The sequence below is a fragment of the Chinchilla lanigera genome, unplaced genomic scaffold, assembly GCF_000276665.1.
Source record: "Chinchilla lanigera isolate Chin_1 unplaced genomic scaffold, ChiLan1.0 scaffold00033, whole genome shotgun sequence".
Lineage (NCBI taxonomy): Eukaryota > Metazoa > Chordata > Mammalia > Rodentia > Chinchillidae > Chinchilla > Chinchilla lanigera.
The window spans coordinates 154,510-175,116 of record NW_004955434.1 but is presented as its reverse complement, the minus strand read 5'-3'; the positions used below and the strand labels follow the sequence as shown (position 1 = coordinate 175,116).

The window sequence follows — 20,607 nt, the reverse complement described above, 5'->3', positions numbered from 1 at the left end:
TTTTACTTTACTCTTTTAATAATCTTTTATTTTACTCTTTGAAATATGTACTTTGGGTTTCCTATAGAAGAGAAGCTATGAAATATTTAACATTCTGTGTATAACGATTTCGCTTAGCATTATGGTTTCAAGGGACATTCCTTTCCCTACAAATGACTCAAATTTGTCATTCTTTATAGTTGAGTAGTACTTTGTTGAGTATATATACCACTGTTCTTTTATCCATTCATTTGCTGATGGACTGAAATATGTGTAAGTACCAGTTCTCCATGACAAATATATTTATTATGCACAACAAACATACTAATAAAAAGTTAAAAATATATAAGCACGTCTTCTGAAGGTTGCACCTTCTTTCCAAAGCATCTTCAAAGTAAAAGAGATAAAACTACTGAAACCTTAAAGGCTTTGCTTTCTACAAAAGTCAAACCATTGTATGACAAGTGTAATTACCTAAGTGTAATTACACTTAGGAATCGAGGAAATTCTCATGAAATGAGAGATCAGTGACATTCACAAGCAGTGACTGTTTGGATCATATTACAATATTGCTCATATAGATATTACAGATTCACACTGATAAAATAATACAACTCTTAAAGATACGGAGCAGTAAACTAATAATATGAGTGCATACCAGATCTGGGCACATCTTATAAAACATTTTGCCTCATTTGATGTTTCAAAGACCCTTCTTATACAGAAAAATTCCAAACTAAATTCATTATATTTATGGTTCTGTTCTTGCTTCACTTCTTCAAAAAAGATGACTATTTATTCATTTGAAACAAATTAAGAATGTTATTAAATAATTTCTCCACTGACACACAATTGATTTTTCAGTTAGGAGGATAATAAGCAGAGTCATAGAGCATTGTACACATTTGCCTGAGGAAATAACGTCTGTACATATCATAACCTGTGATGTTTAATGATTTTTAAAAAATGTTTACAGTGTGTGAAAGCTGTGGATATTGAGGAAAAACTGTGCTTGAATTTTGAATTTGGACTTTTCCTGACTAGGGGTAGGCAGTATGAGCTCTCCCTTGATGTTTAGGAAGCTGCAGCTCCCACTCAGCATCACAACTGAGAGTGTACAACTCATACTCTAGTGTGTGCGTCGCTGACCATAACATGTGGTAGGTTAGGTGTATTGTGTGCATGTTGAACTCATGTTTTTCATGTTGAACTCATGTTTTTCAAATGGGTTCCTAGGATATACCAGAATCATAAGATAAAAAAGATCTTCACTTGAGATATATTAGCATAATACCTTCTATATCATAATGTATGTGAGTGAGTGTGTATGTGTGTGAGTGTGTGTGTGTATGTGTGTGTGTGTATGGAATAATGTTCCCTTAAATCTCCAACTGAAGTAATTCTGGGGTTCCTATGTCCTAGTCTATAGAAGCAACCAGCTTGGTCCCATTGGTGTGTGAGTAAGCTCAGTCTCATTATCATGCTTCACCTTTCAAGATGATTTCATGAAGTAGACGATCAGCACGGTCCTCTCTCTCTCCTTCCAGTAGACACTCCTACCTAGAGTGAAAGAGAAACTAACATAGTGGATAACAAATCCTTCCATCACCTGTGTGTGCTGCCCATGCTTTCCAGGGGGTAGAGCTTGAAACACAAGTGATTCCCTCCCATTTCCGGTCTTTTTCCTTAGTTTTCTCTCTGAGCTGTGAATGGCTGTTCCATTCTCTCTACAACCTGAAACAGACTTTCTTCTGTTTGCATGCTCAGCCCAGGCACCGACCTACTAGAAAGTTATTCATAAACCTGTTGTGATTTTGTTTTATTTTTCCTTCTCTAAGACATGGTAGATATCTTTTCTCAACACTCTCTTAACCCATAGATATCTCAATTAATATAATTCCTTATTGTACTGAAATTGTATGTCCTTATGTCTTCTTCCTGCCACAACCTTATTATATGCAACATTAGCATCTAGCACTTTGCTTTATAAATTATGGTTGAAAAAAGAGGGACTACTACTCACAAAAGCTAGGAATGAAAGGTTTGTCCGTGACACAGCAAAAGTACAAAATATCCTCTCTAGGACCTTGCTAGGCCTAACCTGAAGAGCAAAGCACATATGTTGTAATCTCCATTTCTCACTTCTCCCTTTCTTGGACTGCTTTGTGAGTGATATTTCTCTTTTTTTATATAAGCTTGTTGTTTTCTTCATCAAAGCCTATAAGAACTGGAAAATGTTCATGGCAGAAAATTGAGATTTTCATCATAGAGATATGGATTTTATTATTGTATACACTTGTTCTTAAAATGCAAAAGGATATTTTGGAATCACTGTGGCTTCAAAAATTTAATAGTAAATTTATATGAAAGTTTAAAAATCATGCTAGACTGTACATCGAATGACTGCTAACATAAAGATGACCAAGAGTTGTAGCAGTTGGTAGCCAAATTAGTCATTTAATGACACTATAACCTGAAGTACAGTTTCAATGTTTTACCTTCAGTTTTCCTACATGGATCTAAAGGCTCGTCCTATTGACTTAAGTACCTGTCATCTATAATCTTGGTAGGCTGAATAATGGTACTTAAAGTTATTCCTATTGTGTATCCCCATACCCAGAACCTGTAAATATGTTAAGTTCTAGGGAAAAGGAGGACTGAAGTTGCATTAGAAATAATGTTGCTAGTCAGCTGACTTTAAATTTGAGGTATTGAGTCATATTATGTGGATGAGTAAGCATTAGAACCTTTAAAAGTGGAAGACAGAAGCAGCAGAAGAAAATTAGGGACATCAGCAGTGTCTGAGAGGTCCTACATCAAAGGTGAAAGAAGAGTGCCCAGGCCATAAGGCAGATTTAAAGGCTGGAAAAAGTATGCACACATTGTTTGGTGTTTTGTGACTACCTTATTTCACTCAGCATCGTATTGTCAAGCTTCAGAATATCCTTCCTTTAAACCTCGATATTAAATGTATATATCTATATTAATTGTTTCCCTTACCTGTGATTTTATTATCTGAGATATCAGTACCAGTCATGGTCTGAATATATGAAAAAAAGTTTTACATTTAATTTTATGTAGAGTTCCCTCTGTATTTTCTTCTAAAAGTTTTATAGTTTTACCTCTTACATTTAGATCCTTAGTCCATTTTGAGTAAATCCTCAACAGAGCTCAGGATCTTGGAGTAGAGGGTGACCTGTGCCAGTCGTGAACCTACAAATGAATCAGTCCCTGCCTCAGTGCTGGAGCTGCTATGGGGATGCCAGTCATCAGGGGATGGGACTCCTTGCTGCGCGTGTGGGGAGTGCTCCAAGATGGATGGAATGCCGGGCGTTTCTTACTGCTGGAAAATGCCAACAGAATCTGAAACAAGGCAGACAGTCCCTTCTCTTCACTTTTACCTTCTGAACTCCTGCCAGCGTTCCCTTTTCATAGAAACTAGCCGTACACCAATCCGTAGGAAAATAAAATATGCAGCATCCTTGAACCACCCCCCCACCACCACCGAAAAAGGAAACATGGTAGAACATAGGAGAGCAGAAACGGGGTGAAAGTATCAGGCAAGCGATTGCCCTAAGCTCCCCCTCTACAGTGCTTCTGAGTGGTTGAAATATATCCCAGAGGACCATCTGTTTGAATTGCTGGGAGTCTTTCTATTTTAAAACGTAGAAGAGGACATATTTTGCTCATTTAGATTGGTTTATTACCAAAGCTTTATGGATCTCCACCAGGTGGAGTCAGAGGCCAGTTTATTAAAGGGTTAAATTTTAGATGTAAATTTGCTGAAGGATTTTAATTTTAGATTGAAGGATTAAAAAAAAAACAGTACTGAGGAAATTCTTTCCTTAGATGTTCTGCTGGAACAGCATCTTGTTTTTTACTGTATGTGTTTTGACTACTATGCCAGTGTGCTCCCCGTTCTCTGGTTATAACTTAGAACTTCTGATACAAAGAGCAGAGCCATTCCAGCTGGCTCGAGAAAAAAGGCTTTTGTTATAAATATACAACAGGAGTATCACTGACTCTGCTAAAGTGGAGATAAAATACAGCCAGGGCTTACCAGGAGCAAGGGTGGCTCTTTGTTTCTCCTAAGGAAGGCAGGGTAACTGTTATTTCTGTTTCTGTATTAGTATTAAATATTATTAATATTATTAATGACAGATTAATAGTTAATTAATATTCATAACAGATTATTATTAATAGCCATATTATTATTAACCATATTATTCAGATGTGGTTACATGGGTAGGTAGACAGGAAATGCCAAATGTGAAGCTAAAAATTTAAAATAGTAACACAAGATTATTAAGAGAGTTCCTACTAATAAATTCTTCACAGCTCAGGGAGAGAAATGGATGGTGCAATGCCCAGTCCTTACAGATACCTCAGAAAACATATGACCTGTATTGAGTTCTGTCTTATACCTGTAGGTCTCTCTGAGGGGGGCAGTGTCTATAATTCATAACTTGAAGACTACTGCTACGTAATGCTCTAAAGACTTTGATCTCATTCTTGGCTTATTAGTCTCTGGGCTAATCTCTTAGACTCTAGTTGCTCTGTCTCAAAAACTTTGGAGACTTTAAAAATAGTATTTCTAAAGCATCCATTTTATCCAGAATATAGTTCAAGCTTCTTACATGGGGAACCGAGATCAACTACAAACCACCATCATTCTCATGGTCAGACCTTACCTATGCCTTGATTCAAAAGGAATTCTCAGTTTGGGGCAGTTTCTCTACTGTGTTGCAAAAGTCCCAAGATTGTTCGTTCTCTTTGGTCTTTGCTTTTCTTCTTTTCACCAATCCCAGCCCATCCATACTTTAAGAATATATTCATTCACTCCACCTTTTTCCCTCCTGCAAGTCTCACTATACAGTACACTGCTTTGGCTATTGGAGTCTACAGTCTTTAACCTTACTGGCTGGTCTCAATATAAATACATGCTCCTCTTGGATTCTACACTCCTGGAGGCAGGGCCATGCCTGACTCACCTCCCATTTTTCCACTTCATGTTCCAGAGTACATCTCAAGCATATCTGCTCATTATTTGACAGAAACTTTTCTGATACAAAAAAAGAAGAGCACTCAGGATTATGTAACTATAAGCACAAGTTCACACAACACTTGGATTCACAGTGTTCTCCGGTGTTAAAGGTTAAAACTGAATAATGCAGAGCTGTGGCCGATAATTTAGGATTATGTATAGCTGATCTCTTCAGTTGCCTTAAGGCTGCCAGAGAAACTGGGGTTTTACTGCAGGTTAATGCTGATTTATAAAACGTTAACTGACTTTAATCTGAAGGAGGAAATTTATGTGCAATTTAGATGCATGATTCTGATACTAAAACAAAATGGTACATGCATATTGCAAAGAGTCTCCAAGAGAGCTGAAGTGAAGGGAATAAAACCTAGAATGTATTGAGAGCATATTATTGACAATTTGAGATAAGATAATTGTCACAGATGAAGAATAAAAGGACTCAGGGAGGAAGCTATAAAGTCTCACCATAAGTCACACAAAACAATCAATTCTCTTTTTTAAAAAAACTTTTGTTTAGTGAAATTATACTATACAGCAGTGGAATTTTGAGTCGATTTCTCACAGAATGAGATTTATATGTTCTCTTAGTGTGGAGAGGTAAAGTCTGAAGAGATAATACGTTCTTGAGAGCAGGGAGGAAGGCAGTTTTAGCATGTGTTTGAATCTGTTGCAAGCTTTGAAGGCTGGTTTAAAAATTTGGGGCAGGTACTACAATGTCTTTAGGTCTTTAATTTTTGTTTAGTTTTTCTTTTGAAATTTCATGGGCTGATACATGGGTATTTAACTTTAACAAAAAGAAGAACTTAATAAGCAATTTAATAATAGGATAGCAGCACATTGTTCTGGAAAAAGAGGGTAAATATAACTGGAGAGACTAGAGACATCTTCATAAGGAGATGATGCATTAAGGCTGAGTTTCAAGCAGAAGAATGCGGCAGAACTCCCATCTGAGAACCATGTGAATAAAGGTGTGGAGCAGAGAAGGGCATGGCACAAAGTTGCAGTAGAATGAGACAGGAGCAAAAGGCAAGTTTGGGGAGCAGCAGGACGTAGTTTGGAAAAGGATATTGAGCCCAAATCATAAACCCCCTCGAGTGCCATGCTAAGAAGTTCAAGGGGGGAATCACAAAAGAGTTCTAAGGAGGAATGCAGACAAAAGTGAACTCGGTCGGTGAGGAAGATTCTAGAAATGGGGTCCAGATTAAATTTTATTTAGGCAGCTGTGAGGCAGGGAGTAATTTAAAAAGTAATAATGAACAAAGTGATATAAAAATGTGACTATGGATTATGTGTGTTATTAATGAAGAAGGAGAGTGTGTAGGGTGCAGAGAGAGAGAGAGAGAGAGAGAGAGAGAGAGAGAGAGAGAGAGAGAAAGATTGGGTCTGGGTTAGAAAGCTTTTAGAACCTCAGTTTGGGGTGAGAGCAGTGAAAATGTAAAGATAGCAGCGAGTGAGCCCGGGGCACACTACTGAAGTGTCTTCCAGTCATGTCTTCCAGTCATCCCTTAGTAAGAAAAATACTAAGTGGCAAGGATTAGAGATGCCTAAGACAATATTCCTTAAGGGTGATTATAAGGTTCTGCAAAGTGTGTTTCAGATAGCTGTGTATTGTTTCACCCCGATAGACGCTGTAGAGTCATGATTTTAGGTTTATCTTTCTTCAGTTTGAACTAAGATGCCAACTTTTATTCCTCTTGAGGGATAATATGAATTTTATGCTCTTCATTTGTATTCAGTTACCCTGTCAGAGAAGCAAGGATTTGCTGGCTACTCTTCTCAGCCCTTTATAGTTTTATCTTGCCACATCTAGTCTCTTCATCTGAACCGCTTGGTCTACATCTTCCTCTATTTACTCGTGCGTACATCCTCTCCCCGTCAGTTCTAGCTTCACAGTACAATTCTTTTGAACCTTCAACAGATATAAGATGATGTTTTGTTTTATGGACAATTTTATTGCTGTGAACAGGCAAATAAGGAGGCTTGTCTTCCACCCTATTTTGCAGCAAATCACAAATATCATAATGTATTTATGTGTAGAATATATACTCTCGATAAATGTCACTGAGAAATTTTTACTAACTATGATGCTTTGTTAGCATTGCTAATGATTTATACCTTGCATAGTGGTATATTGCTATATCCAAGACAGAAAAATGAATTTCTATCCCTAAATATGAAGTAAAGATGAATGTGTGAATTAAGATATATGTTACAAACCCAGTATATAAGACAACTTTCTTTTAGAATTATATTTTTCAGTTACCTAGGATTCCAAGTTAAGTAAACTAGGTCATGTTTTAATAAACCTAACAAAAATTTGCAATACATAATACTCAATAGTTATTTATGATTGTTTTCATATGTTAATAATAAGAAGAATAAATAAAAATAAAAGGTTCAAAAGTGAAAAAATCCTGATATTTGACATAAAAAGAATATAATCTTACTCATCATTAAAGGATATTCTTTAATTTGGCTTAGTTGTTTTTCTCCAATAAAGGGTAAGTTAATATTACAGTTGGTTTGTCAAAGAAATGCTAATTCATACCTGAAAAGGTGAATCTCAGACATTTTAAATGACATACTAATGGTTTTAACATGTCTCTTCCATTCACAGAATAAAATTCCAAACTTTCTGGATGTACTGTAGAGGCATGTCTCTTTCTCAGTAGTAGTACTAAGAAATGTAGTACCTGATCTCATTTGAAGACAAATTAGGAGATGCTCTGATGAAAAGGAGAATGAAATCTGCATGCCTTTAAGAGTCAGTGAAAAACAAGCCATGAGCCAAGTTTTTCTACGCAGATCTCTTAAGAAATTGTAACCCAAAGTTAGCTTTGTGACAACAAAATAAAGCACTGAAAATAATCAGTCATCGTACCAAATCACAATAGGCCAAAACAAACATGTTCGGAACTTGAAGTGGAAGTAGAAGTCATGGTTTATAAAGATCAAGCCCACCAAAGCTGTTCTGGCCTCACATGCACAGCTACTTCAGTTAAAAACACCAATTTCTAAGTTGTTTTCTCCAATCTGTATTTTCTAGCTTTGAAAACACTGCACACCTTACTAAAACTTTAAAAATCTGATTTTGTTGTAGTGCACACACATGCTTATCATGTGTCTGTATGTAAATTGTAAGATGAACCAAATATGTTGAGGTGAGAACATATTTTTTAGATATTGTGCAATGCTTAGTTTAAATTCACACGCATTTGCAAAGTGTACTGCGTATTCAATGCTTTCTTTTACCTGCTTTCTCCACAACCCTACAGATCTTCATAAACAATGAATGGCATGACTCAGTGAGCAGCAAGAAGTTTCCTGTACTTAATCCTGCCACTGAGGAGAAAATCTGTGAGGTAGAGGAGGGGGATAAGGTGAGTTTCTGAATAGTAGTTCCATTTTTTCCCGCGTTCCTCTACTTCTCACCACTCTGAGCTCCCAAACCCATTCCAAGTCCAATAAATTGACCGTAAGCTTGAGTTATTGGAGTGACTTCTTCTCATATAGTTTTCCTGCATTGTTTTATAATTGAAATACTGTCCACATTTGTTGTATAAATAGAGTCTTAAGAAAAGACTAATCACAGCCTTGGAAGAGACAAGAAATACTTTATTGATATAAAATCATTCTTTTTAAGTTGGTAGGTGAAATTTAAAAAGTTACTACACTATTTATAGACAATTATTATTTTAAATAATACATTTCCAAGTTATTTCATTAGAAATCATTGAATTAATATCAACCTGTACCTTTTAAATGAACTTTTAAAAATATCTCAACTACTATAACTAATTTAAAGTGAAGTTTTACTCTAGCAAAAATATTAACAAAACAATGAATTCTTCAGTGAATTTTTAAAATTCTAAATGCTCTACTAATTTAACATTTAGAGCAACCTTATTAGAGAGATAATATTTTTAGCAACATTTACAAATGACGATAAAATGGAATAAAAAGACTGAGTACTTTACACAGGATGGCATTTCTCTTAAGTCATAAGATCAGCATTCAAATGTCCTTCGGACCCCAGAGCCTGTGTCTAGGAGGGTTACTGCTTTCCTTTGTGACTTTTATAAAAGTAAGGTAGGGTAATTTTAAAAATCTTGGAGAAATGAGAAAAATAAAAGCCTTCAGACTTTTTACCCAAATACTAACATAAAAAGTGCATGTGTTTCCAATTTGAAGTAATTTGTCTCTTCTTTAGTTGTTCAGTGTTATCCAGCTTTAAATCTCTGCTTTGGAGATTAGCTATAAAGCAATAAAATATCTTGCTTCATAAAAATACTACTGGGAGATGAATTCAGCAAAACCCAAGGGTAATACCATTCATGACCCTAGCTTTCAGTTGGATCAATCTCATGCTCCTGCATAGTGTCTATTTTCTCTTTGTGGATTGGCCTTAGCCTTAATCCACAAGGTCATAAATCTCAATGTACTGAACCATTCAGGCCTAGTCTCAGAAAGCAATGGAGCTTTGAGTTTTCTAAAGAGCCTAGATACTTTGCAGAATTATCAGAACAAAGTGAGGCCCATGCCCGCAGGACCAGAATAGAGTTTGAGAAGGAGAAGCAGACTTGTGAAGGAGAAGCAGACTGAAATGGATACATAAAACTCAATTTCAGGCTTCCCTTTCTATGCACACTGAAGAGTTCTCCCTTGCATGAATTCTTCACTCAGCTGCACATTACCTAAAGGGCAAAGTCCGCATGCAATGGTTGTCTCTAATAGTCCTCAACCACTTTTTATGGCTCTGTCCCGGGTACCTCACTGACCTTAGACTTCCAAATTCACCACACCCAGTGTCCCTCCCCTAAGGCTATTTGCTGGTCACTGCCTCTGCGTCCTTCTACCCTGCAACCCTCAGGAACTTGTCCAAGTCATATGGGCAGTAGCAGCCAGAGGTAACACTTTTTGCACTTACCTCGTGGAGCAGCTATTCTTTTTTATAGAAAATGAGGAAATCAGAAATACTTGGGAGGTTAAATAAAATATCCAAAGATCTTCAAGAGCACCAGACTTATAAATCCTCAGTCATTATGTGCTTTTATACTTCTTTCAAAGCCTTCTCAAATCTTCCCAGATACAAGTGCTCTCTTTTGTGTGATTTTAGGACATTGCATTTGCCTATAACACTTGCATTAGAAGTACATGGGTACTGATGAATTAGTCTAGATAGTGTGATTTTGTAGAGATCAACACTGCACCTCACACTTTCACAACTCAGCTTCTGGTACAAATGTCTCAATGAAACAGTCTTCTCTTGAATCAACCTTTGAATTTCCACCTGCCCTACACCCTAGGAATCTAGCACTCACCTGGCTGTTGACAAAGGTAATGATCCAGAAAATGTGCCTTCATCAGAATTTCCTGGATACCTGGTTAAGATACAAACTTTCACCTCCCTTAGAGTTTGTTTTTAGAACACTAGAGTGAAGCCCAGGAATTCACATTTCTGGCAAACTCTCAGCAAACACTGATATGGTTGAAGAGAAAGTAGGGGAATACATTGTGAAAACGCTGAACTAGACTATTAAACAGTAAGTTATATCTCCTCTTGCTGCTTAGCATTTAACAAGGGACAAGGGTTCTTTCTGTAATTGCCAAGGAGATAAGCTCTATTATATGTAGAATGTATTTTATGTAATACATGCAAAATTAAATATAGGTATAAAATGTGTAATGATTACAGCAAGCAAATTATACTGCCATACATTTATCATTTGATTGGGTCTAGAGCATCTTCTAGTTCTTATAAAACATATAGAAAGTACAACTGTACACTGCAGTCACTTCAGCGTGCTGTGGAGCACCACAACTTATCCTCCTAACGATTTTGAACTTCTCCTCCTCTCTGGTTGTATTTTGAACCCATTATTCAACCCCATCTCTCACCCCTTCTCTCTTTTCCTTCCCAGTTTCTGCTAATTACTGTTGTACTTTCTTTTTGAAATCAACTTTTTGTCTTCTACCTATTAGTGAGAGCATAACAAATTTGTGTTTCTGTGACTGGATCATTTCCCTTAACATAATGTCCTCTGATCTCATCCATTTTGCCTCAACTGACAGGAATAATTTTTTTATAGCTGAATCATATTCCATTGCACATATACCACATTTTCTTTATCCACTTATCTCCTGAAAGGCATCTTAGTTGATTCCATATGTTTGCTCATATAAATAGTTCTGCAATTAACAGAACTATCCCTGGGAATGCAGGTATTATTATTTTTTTTTTTGCAGATAATATTTTAACAGATTTCACTTTGTTTGGAGATATACTCAGATGTGGGATAGCTGGATATATAGTAATTTAATTTTATTTTTTTAAAATTTTCATGCTATTATCAATAATGACAGTACTAATTTATATTCTCACCACAAATATGTAAGGGTTTCTTTGTGCTCACATCCTCACTAACATTTGGCATGTTTGACTTCTTTGGTAATATCCAATCTGTACAATGTAAGAAAATATCAATCAAAATAAAGTATTGATAATGTTCCGATCAGTTACCCATTTTAAAATCAGAATTTTTTTGCTCTTGTTTCAAATCTTTTAATATGGTAGACATTAATTCCTTATCAGAAGTACAGTCTACCCATCTCCCCATTCTGTAGATGGGCTTTTTACCTGTTTGCTCTTCACACCATTTCTAGTTTGATATAAATTTATTTGTTTATCTTTGTTTTGGTGCTTGTGCTTTTGGGGTTTCATCACAAAACCATAGCTTAGTGAAAAATATTGAAGTGTTTGCCAGTGTAGCTTGACAGTTTCAGATCTTTCAGGTAGGTGTTTGATATAGTTTATACTGATTTATGTATTTTGTGAGAGGTGAGGGTTTAATTTCATTCTTTACATATAAACAGTTTTCCCAGCGTGATTTATTCAAGAGGCTGTCTCTTGTCTAATGTATGTTTTTGGTGTCTTTGTGAAAATCGCTTGGATAGATGGATGGAGTAGAGCCCAGACTTGGAGAGGTAAAATGGGGGCTGGAAATCATGCTGTCACATCCTTTCTGCCCTTGCATGAATTTTTGCAAGACCAAACGGGCAGAGAAATATTGATCATCCCTGGCAAAGTGCTGCAGAAGATTCAGAAGCCTGAAAACTATGAGCTATTCCCAGAAACAAGAGAACACATTTTTTGCATTCAGAAAAAAAGAACAAATACCCAGTGTCAGAGATTTCTAGAGATCCACACATAACTACCTCAAATGCTCATCTAGTTGGTTCAGTGGCTCAGGCAAGAATAAGTAAAAAAGCAATAAATATCTGAGTGCAGGTAGAACAAAGCTGTGTTAGCTCGTGTTCTTTCTCTCTACGGTTATGAATGTCACTCACAGAAAGACTGTCGAACATTTGTAGTTTGAAACTAATAAAGGAAAAAATATATAGCTTTTGTGTTTTAGCTCTGGAGCCTTGAGCACTTAGTTTGGCCATTGCTCTCGCAGATAACATCTTGCTTTGCCATGAGGGATTTTTCCAGGGGGAGAGCACATGTCTGTGCTTGGGTTACAGCTGAAGCCTTCCAAGGCAGTCTGAGGCCTTTTCTTGGCACAGTTTGGGGGATTTACCTTCTCGTAAGGAGTAGTAAGAGAAAGTTGACAATTATACCATTAGCCTTTGAGCAGTGTGTCACTGAGTGCTTATTGACAATATTCCTACCCAGAGAACTCAAGGACACCTAGTGACACCCAGCAAAGCTTTAAGTTCGCTGACAGTCACAAGGGCATTGGCTGGACATTTGATCACCTAAAGTAAATTTCAGTGATACAAACAGCGCAAGGAAAATAACTGTTTGTTTAACATCCAGCATCCCTATCACTGAATTCCTTTTAGAATTATTAAAAAAAAATACTTTGGTCCTTAAAGAATAATCACTGTTCAAACAACTTTGCCAATGAATGTAAACTAATATTGTTTAGTGAAAGGCACAAATCTAATTATATAGTCACAGTAAACCTAGTATTCTGGACCTGACTCTTTAGATAAAGAGCCAAAAGTTTCAGGGATTTAATGCAGGGGAAAGAATGGAGCTAACAGCAGGCTTTAAGTGGTATCCAGATAAAAGAAGAGTGATGGATGAAGTTTATAGAACAAAGCGCAAGTGTGGGTGGGAACCATTTTCCTTGCACTTCAATGGCTCTTTTATGCTGCATCGACTAACCCTGAAAACTGCCTCTACCATGAAAGCATGAACTAACACATACCTGGTGGGGTCAAATGTAAATGTCCATTAAAGAAAGGGCTTATGAGAGGTGTAAAAGTAAAACTGGTCTGATAACCATTTTCCTCACCTTTGAATGAATTTAATAAGGAAGTGTATGAGCTGGTAGTGACTGAAGGGTTCAATCTTCCTTAGCAGAGCTTAGGAGGCATTTGATAGTTCATCATCATTCAAACTACCTTCATGGACACAGCTTGTGGATCTTTACTTTAAAAAAATAAAAAATTTTCCCAGGCCTGGTGGCATAGGTCTGTAATCCCAACACTCAGGAGGCTGAGGAAGGAGGATCGCCATGAGTTCGAGGCCAGCCTGGGCCACATACTGAGTGCAAGGCCAGCCTGAACTACATAATGAGAACTTGCCTCAAAAAACAAAACAAACAATTAAAAAAACATTTTAAATGCCAAAGGCAACAGTGTTACTGCTCATAGCAAGTTTGAGTTAATGTACCAAATTATTTTCTGGTTAATTAAAAGATTATATCTTTGGAAATCCCCAACTTACAATAAAAATGTTAGACTTGAAATTTATAAAGAGAAAAAGAAAAAATAAACTTTTATGCCTACCAGCTGTGAGTAATGTAAAAGCTTTGCTATACAATGGATTCAATTAAAACATGCCTTATGATGTAAATGTTAACATGTTATGTAAGATATATCCTTATGAAACATCAGAGTAACTTGATAGGTTTAGAAGGTAGTTAATGAGATTATGAAATATTTATTGACTTTTTATTGTAGGCACAGAATAATAAAAAAATACTGTAGCTTCAAATACAGATAGTAGTAAATATTAATTGTAGCAAAGACATAATAACAACCCCGCAAAGCTATAAAACCTAGAACTGGGTCAGATATGGGATCAAAGTTTGGTTCTGCTCTGCACTGGATTGCATGTTCATGAGACTAAGCATGTGTAAAACAAGACGGATAAAAACTACAGCTGTAACTTGAGACTGTAGAAAACATCACGCTTAGCAGTCTCTTAATTAGTACCGTCAAAATGACTACTCCAGCAAGGATTTAGTTAAGTTGTAGTAGCTGAACCTTTAAAAATGTGTAGGATTTTGAAAGCATAGAGTGTTTTGGCAGAACATTCTTGACATGGGGGATCATACAGCAATAAAGAGCTGAGTCAGGGCAGAAAAAACTGAGAATGCAAATTATGGGCCAGTTGAGGGAGGGAGGCAAAGAATATTGGACCTTGAAAAGCAAGCAGAAGAGTCCGGCCTTGGACTGCAGGTGAAAGGGAACACTTGCAAACTCTGAAAGGAGGAGTGATAAGATAAAATTATATGAAAGAGATTAGCCTGGTATCTCTAGGCAACACAGTAGGGTAAGGGAGAGGATGAACAGGACAGGCTGTCACCAGTATAAAATAAAAGCCTGTAATTCTACCAGGCAGAGAAAACTGAAAGGAAGTATCACAATGCACTGGAATTGCTGAAAGTTATTTTAACTCTAGTTTGACTTCTAAAACTATAAAAACAATCATATCTATATAATGAACAACATATTACCTGCCACATGAAATTGTATCTCAAGGGTTGTTTATATAACCTTCAACACAACCCTGTGAGGTCACCCACCTTGAATTTACAGATCAGAAAACTGAGTTTAAAAAGTGTAGTACAGCATTTCACCTCAGAATAGAGTAGGCATCTTGTGTCCACAAATTCCTCCTCTGCAGCATCAACCAACCATGGTGATGTTGCTGACATAAACTGTGATGTTAGGCCTACCAGGGATGGGTCTATATTGAATGTGCACTGACAGTTTTCTTATTATTCTCTAAGCAATATGGCTATTGTTTAGAGAACAAACAATAGAATTGTTTAGAGAACAAATAGAACAGCTATTTGCATAGCATTCACATTATAGTAGGTATTGTAAGTGATCCAGGGATGATTGAAATTATATGTGAGAATGTGAGTAGGTTAGATGAGAAAATATTATATCCATTTGTATAAGTCTTTAGCATCTGTAGATTTAGGTTGTCAGTAACGTGGTCCTGGGACCAATTCCTTGAGAATACTGACAGGTAATTGTCATTCATGGTATTTAAGAGAGTGGGGTGATGATTGGTTATATGTACCACCCATTTGATTGAATATTTCAGAAGGACAGTCTGTTCAGTTCACTAGTCTATCATTAGCAGACTGAAGAGAAGAATGTTATATGGCAGATTGGGTATGAAATCTTTAGATGGATGGATGGATTCATGTAGACGACTGGATGCCTCCAAAGTTACACTGCTAATAGGGAGAGATCAGAATTTAAATCTACTTTTTTATTTCAAAACTATAAGTTAACTATCATTACTCTTTCTATTTCTGCTCCTGAAAAATTAAATATTGGATGTGGGAAAAAGAGAAATGTGATCCAAAACATACAACCACAAGAATATCTTTATTGATAGCATTTTCTAAGATTTTTTTTTTTTTCCTACAAAGAAGTAATTGTCTAGAAGCCAGTTCCTCCGGATCTCGGTGGAGGCCAGGACACCTCTGAAACCCCACACTTGACTGAGGCCAATGGCAGAACACTTAGCAAAAGGATTGAAATGAAAGCTGTGTCACTCAGATCTGTTTAAACGCAGAGAAGCAAACATTTTATATGCCATGGTATCCACACATCAAAATGACAATGTCAGATTCCTGTGGTTTGCTTCTCTATCTCTTTTTCTAAAGAGTACTTTCTAAATTTAACACTAGAAAGCTAGAACTTATGGCATAAAGCAATGTCCACAGATATGCAATCAGTATGATTCACTGAATGCTCAAAATATGCACTTTACATGCATTTCTCAGGAGAGCAAGTTGTGAGTCCATACAATTGGTTGCATATATACACCATTATCCCAACTGTGATGGTGAAATACACCAGTGTCACATATTACACTGAAAAATCGTTGCTTGTAGTCAATATGTATCATCACTTACTCAGACCAGTTATACTTTTAAGAAATCTCTCTTGCTTTAGATCATTTTAGTTTGGTGATCAATACAGATGATCCACAACCTGTAATGGTTCAACTTCCAACTTTTAATTTTACTAAGATGAAAAGCAATATACACTCAATGGAAATATTTTAATTTTTTCCACCAGGCTAGCAATAGATATACAAAATTCTCTTTCAATGCTAGGCAGTAACAGAAAACCACAATTCCCAGTCAACTTCATGATCCAAACATAAACAGCCAATGCTATACTGTGCACTGCCTTAAACAAACTAAATGAGATTATAAGCATTCTGAGCACATTTAATTCAAGCGAGGCTAAACTATAATGTTCAGTAGGTCAGGTGTGCAAAATGCAATTTTGACTCACAGTATTTTCAACTTACAGGTGTATGAGGAGTCAATCTTATCATAAATTAAAGAACATAGCATTTAAAAACATTTTTAGTTATTTCTACTTTGATAATTTTGAGACTTGTAGGTTTGTGACTTTTTAATCGAATCCAGTCTGATGAGGACGTCTCCAAGAGGGAGACATCATTCTTGACTGGAATTTAGTTTAAATTTGAGCAATTTTTTAAAAAAATAGTTGTTTTTTTTCTTCTCACCTTAATTCTCAAAGGGAATTACATCCTCTGCAAAAAGTTGTAATCTGGTTTGTGATGTCGAGATTTCTGAAGTTCCACAGGGGTCAGCTCTAGGTAGCAAAAATGTGGTAGGGGTGTTGGGATTTAAGGTATTTGCAATGGATTTGGAGGGGAAATCAAAAACCACATGAATTAGAAAGGTAAGAATGGTGGTTTCATCGTTGGTGAATTTTATAGGAGATGATTGGGTATCTGCATGAGGATCTATAGGGGAAGGCAGTAACCAGGGTTCATTAGCAGAACACTGGAAGAGTATACCTACCTGGATTAGAAAAACACAGCACAGAAGAAAAAGTATGACAGAAGGCAGCTCAAATGAAAGCCAGGAGGCTACTTAAAAAGGCTTTGTTGGTGTGGATTTATTCTATTATTTGGCCTTTGTTTGAATCAATGTAGGTTTTTTTTTAATTTGTCACAGAATTAATTTCTTTTTTATCAATACCTGTTTGCAGTACTTAACAATTTCGTTATTGTGGGGATCAGTGTAAATGGTGCATTATCAATTAAAAGTAACTGTTTTCTTTACTTAATTAGGAATTTCAAAAGATCTCTTTGTACCCAGCCAGGGAAAGAGGGCTTATCCCATGCAGAGGTCTCTACAAACCGATCCACTTTTCCTTTGCCTTTTGCCCTCTGCACAGAAAGAATGAGCGCGTGTTTATAATGCTTACTCTTCAATAGCAAAGAAAAGTACCTATTCAGTTTTCAGTAAGTTCTTCATGAGTATGCACAAATTGTAGAGTACCTGGAAGGCAGAAAAAGTATTCACTTTTGGGGATCTTGAGTTTGTTTGGAAATTTTGTATCTCGGTCACCAAAGAAGCAGAAAATGTGGTAAAGAACAAGGGATCCATGGTTAGAGGGACTTCATTAAACCTCAGTTCAGCATATTCAGTTATTGACCTGGAGCAAATCTGTCCTCTTCTGTTTTTTGTCATCTATTAAGTGAAGAATATATTAGCTCTATGAGATTATTGAGAATCAAATGGATTCACATATGTAAAGTTATTAGAGCAGTATTCCAAATATGGTAAACACTCAAATGAGAGCAACTAGGAAAATATTGTTAATAGTTATATTCTAGGAAATCAGGTCTGTGTCAGGTGTGAGGACCTCATCATTCTAAAGATTACTCAGCAGGTGTCAGTCCAACCTACCATAGTTGATTTTTTTGGATTTTGTTGGCTTTGAGGTAATGGAGACACAGCATCTGTTTATGACTAGCTACAGCCTGTTTTAAAGGGTTATTGCCATTGGATTTGCTCTGCCAATAGGATGAGTGCATTGAATTGAATTCCCCCTGACTTACAGGCAGATGTCGACAAAGCAGTGCAGGCTGCAAGACAGGCCTTTCAGATTGGCTCTCCATGGCGTACTATGGATGCTTCGGAGAGGGGCCGCCTCCTACACAAGCTGGCTGACTTGATTGAAAGAGATTGTCTACTGCTGGCAGTGAGTATAACCACACTGGATGCATAGGGAGAGCTCGCCAAAGCGTTCACTGTTTGAACTGGCAACATGATTGGTTTTACTGAGCATTACATGCACCCTGTGAAAAAAGGAAAAGACTTAATCTCCTTGTCCTAAAGATCTGTCAACCCTTGAATTTGTTCTCAAATAGTTACCCACTTTCTAGTTATGGATGATGTTAACTTCTGCTCCCACAACTGATTCTACAGCATAAGCTTTGGCAGTTCCTCAGTTAAGCCAAATTAAAGATGAATCTTTACTCTAGGACTGTAAGAAGTCTTTAGCAAGGTGATAGGCAGTGTAAATCTTCTAGAATATTGTAGTTGGTTTCTCAAACTTATGTGGCCCTGAAGTCTTACTGGAAAATATCATTTACTTTGTTGTAGGTATCCAAAATATTTCTCTATAATAAATCTTATTTCTCCTCACTTGAGCTCACCAAAATAATTAATGTGTCTATTCACAATGTTCATGATTAAATGATGTCATTTTTCTTTTTCACAAGTGAAAAAGGCAAAAAATTAAGAAATAAAATCCAACTCAGTATGTGAATAAAAAGTTGTTTTTTTTTTGTTTGTTTGTTTTGTTTTTTTCCTGAGACAAGGTCTCCCTATGGAGTTCAGGCATACTTTGGAGTACCTATGTATCTAAAGCTGGTCTCAAACTCGCTATGTTGCCTCAGTCTTCCAAATTCTGGGGTCACATGTGTGCACCATCACAACCAGCAAAAATTGTGTTTCTCTGTGTCCTTTTTTAAAAAAAATTCTAGCAGTTAGACAAATCAGCACATAACATAAGTGGAGGAATGCATTTCCTTGTCTTCTCAGGCAACATATTAAAGCCAAGTTAGCACAAATTAAAACTTACATTTCAGACTAAATCTTTATTACCTTTTGAATTTTGCAGTGACATAACAAAGATCCCATTTTATCAACAAATAAACGTGAGCAATTACAATAGAAAGACCATTTGTTATTCAAAGATCCAGCATAATTCCAAATATAGAACCATGAATTCTATAAAATAAAACTGTGTTAAATTAAATGTCCTACAGGGAGGAAGCAGAGTTTGCTGAAACTGGGCTCTGGCATTTCATTTGTGGATTTTAGAGTGGCAACTGCCTTTGTCAGCATTAGATCCTGTGGGGAAACATAGTGGGAACAAAAATATCAATTTCACTTAAATTTTGCAAGGATGGACATTATAATATGGAAATAGAATAGATTTAGCAACACATGACCTTTACATTCCTGCCAGCATGAACTTTAACTACTGAGTATATATAGTTTGTTTGTTTGTTTGTTTGTTTTTTGGTACCAGGAATTGAACTCAAGTGCCATGCAGGCATTTGTTCTGCTGAGCTCCATCCTTAGTCCTGAATTTCATTTTAAGCAAAAAAGAAAAAGAAGAGAGAGGGTACCATATAATAATTATGCTAGAGAACCAGAAAATGTTGAATTTTATAGCCTGATCATTCAAGTGACAGTAGTATAATTTGAATGAATTGATCATTCAAATTATAATAGGAATGCCCAAAGGAGTTCATCACTAAAAATTCTGCTGAAGAAAATTCATGAATAAAGGATCCAGATGTTATGCTTATGTGAATGGATTAGTTGTATCGAGATGGAATCCAAAAGTAAAAACAACTAGAGAAATATAAAAAATGGGCACTAATGTTAAACCGTCACCATGTTTGGATTACAAGTGAAATCTGGTTGCGTTTCTCATCTAACCAAGGAAATTGCATACTATTTTCTCCTGCAGGCGTATAAAATTGTGATCAACTCCTCAAACACTGGTTAGCCAGGGGTCACTCAAAATGAGACAAGTTAAATCTTGGAGGTAGCCTATACTATATGTCCATCAACAGATGAAGGAATAAAAAATATGTAGTATTTACATGAAATATAATACTACTCTTTCTTGCAGATAAACTTGAGTTATTTGTAGGGAAATGGATGCACCTTGAGACCATAATGTTAAATTAAATAAATCAGATACTGAACTTAAATATCATGTGGTTTCTCTTATGTGAAAAACCCAACTAATAAATAAAGAGCAAACTAAGAACTAGATGTAAGATGTAGGGAGACAGATCTTTCTCAGGTGGGATAGCGCTCAGGAGATAGAGTGGGCATGAAAAAAGGAACAAATACGTGTTATGTACGTGTACCACCTCTATGCAAGGAGTGGAATATTATGTACTGAAACTGTGTATCAAAAGAAACAGCAGCGGGTTTAATCACTGGAATCTCCTACCCATTCTATTTTTTTTT

The 20,607-nt window shown here is 36.3% G+C and overlaps 1 long non-coding RNA gene and 1 pseudogene across 3 annotated transcripts in view; one reads left to right on the top strand and one right to left on the bottom strand.

The window, feature by feature from the left end:
• Window positions 1-2,119, bottom strand: part of LOC102018523 — a 34,715-nt gene extending 32,596 nt beyond the window's left edge. For 2 of the 3 annotated variants that reach the window (XR_261605.2, XR_001234825.1), the window contains exon 1: window positions 1,469-2,119. This is a non-coding gene — a long non-coding RNA (uncharacterized LOC102018523). The remainder of the gene's footprint in view (window positions 1-1,468) is intronic. The other variant, XR_001234826.1, reaches the window with a different exon arrangement.
• LOC102018214 overlaps window positions 1-20,607 on the top strand; it is a 52,859-nt pseudogene that overhangs the window by 8,054 nt on the left and 24,198 nt on the right.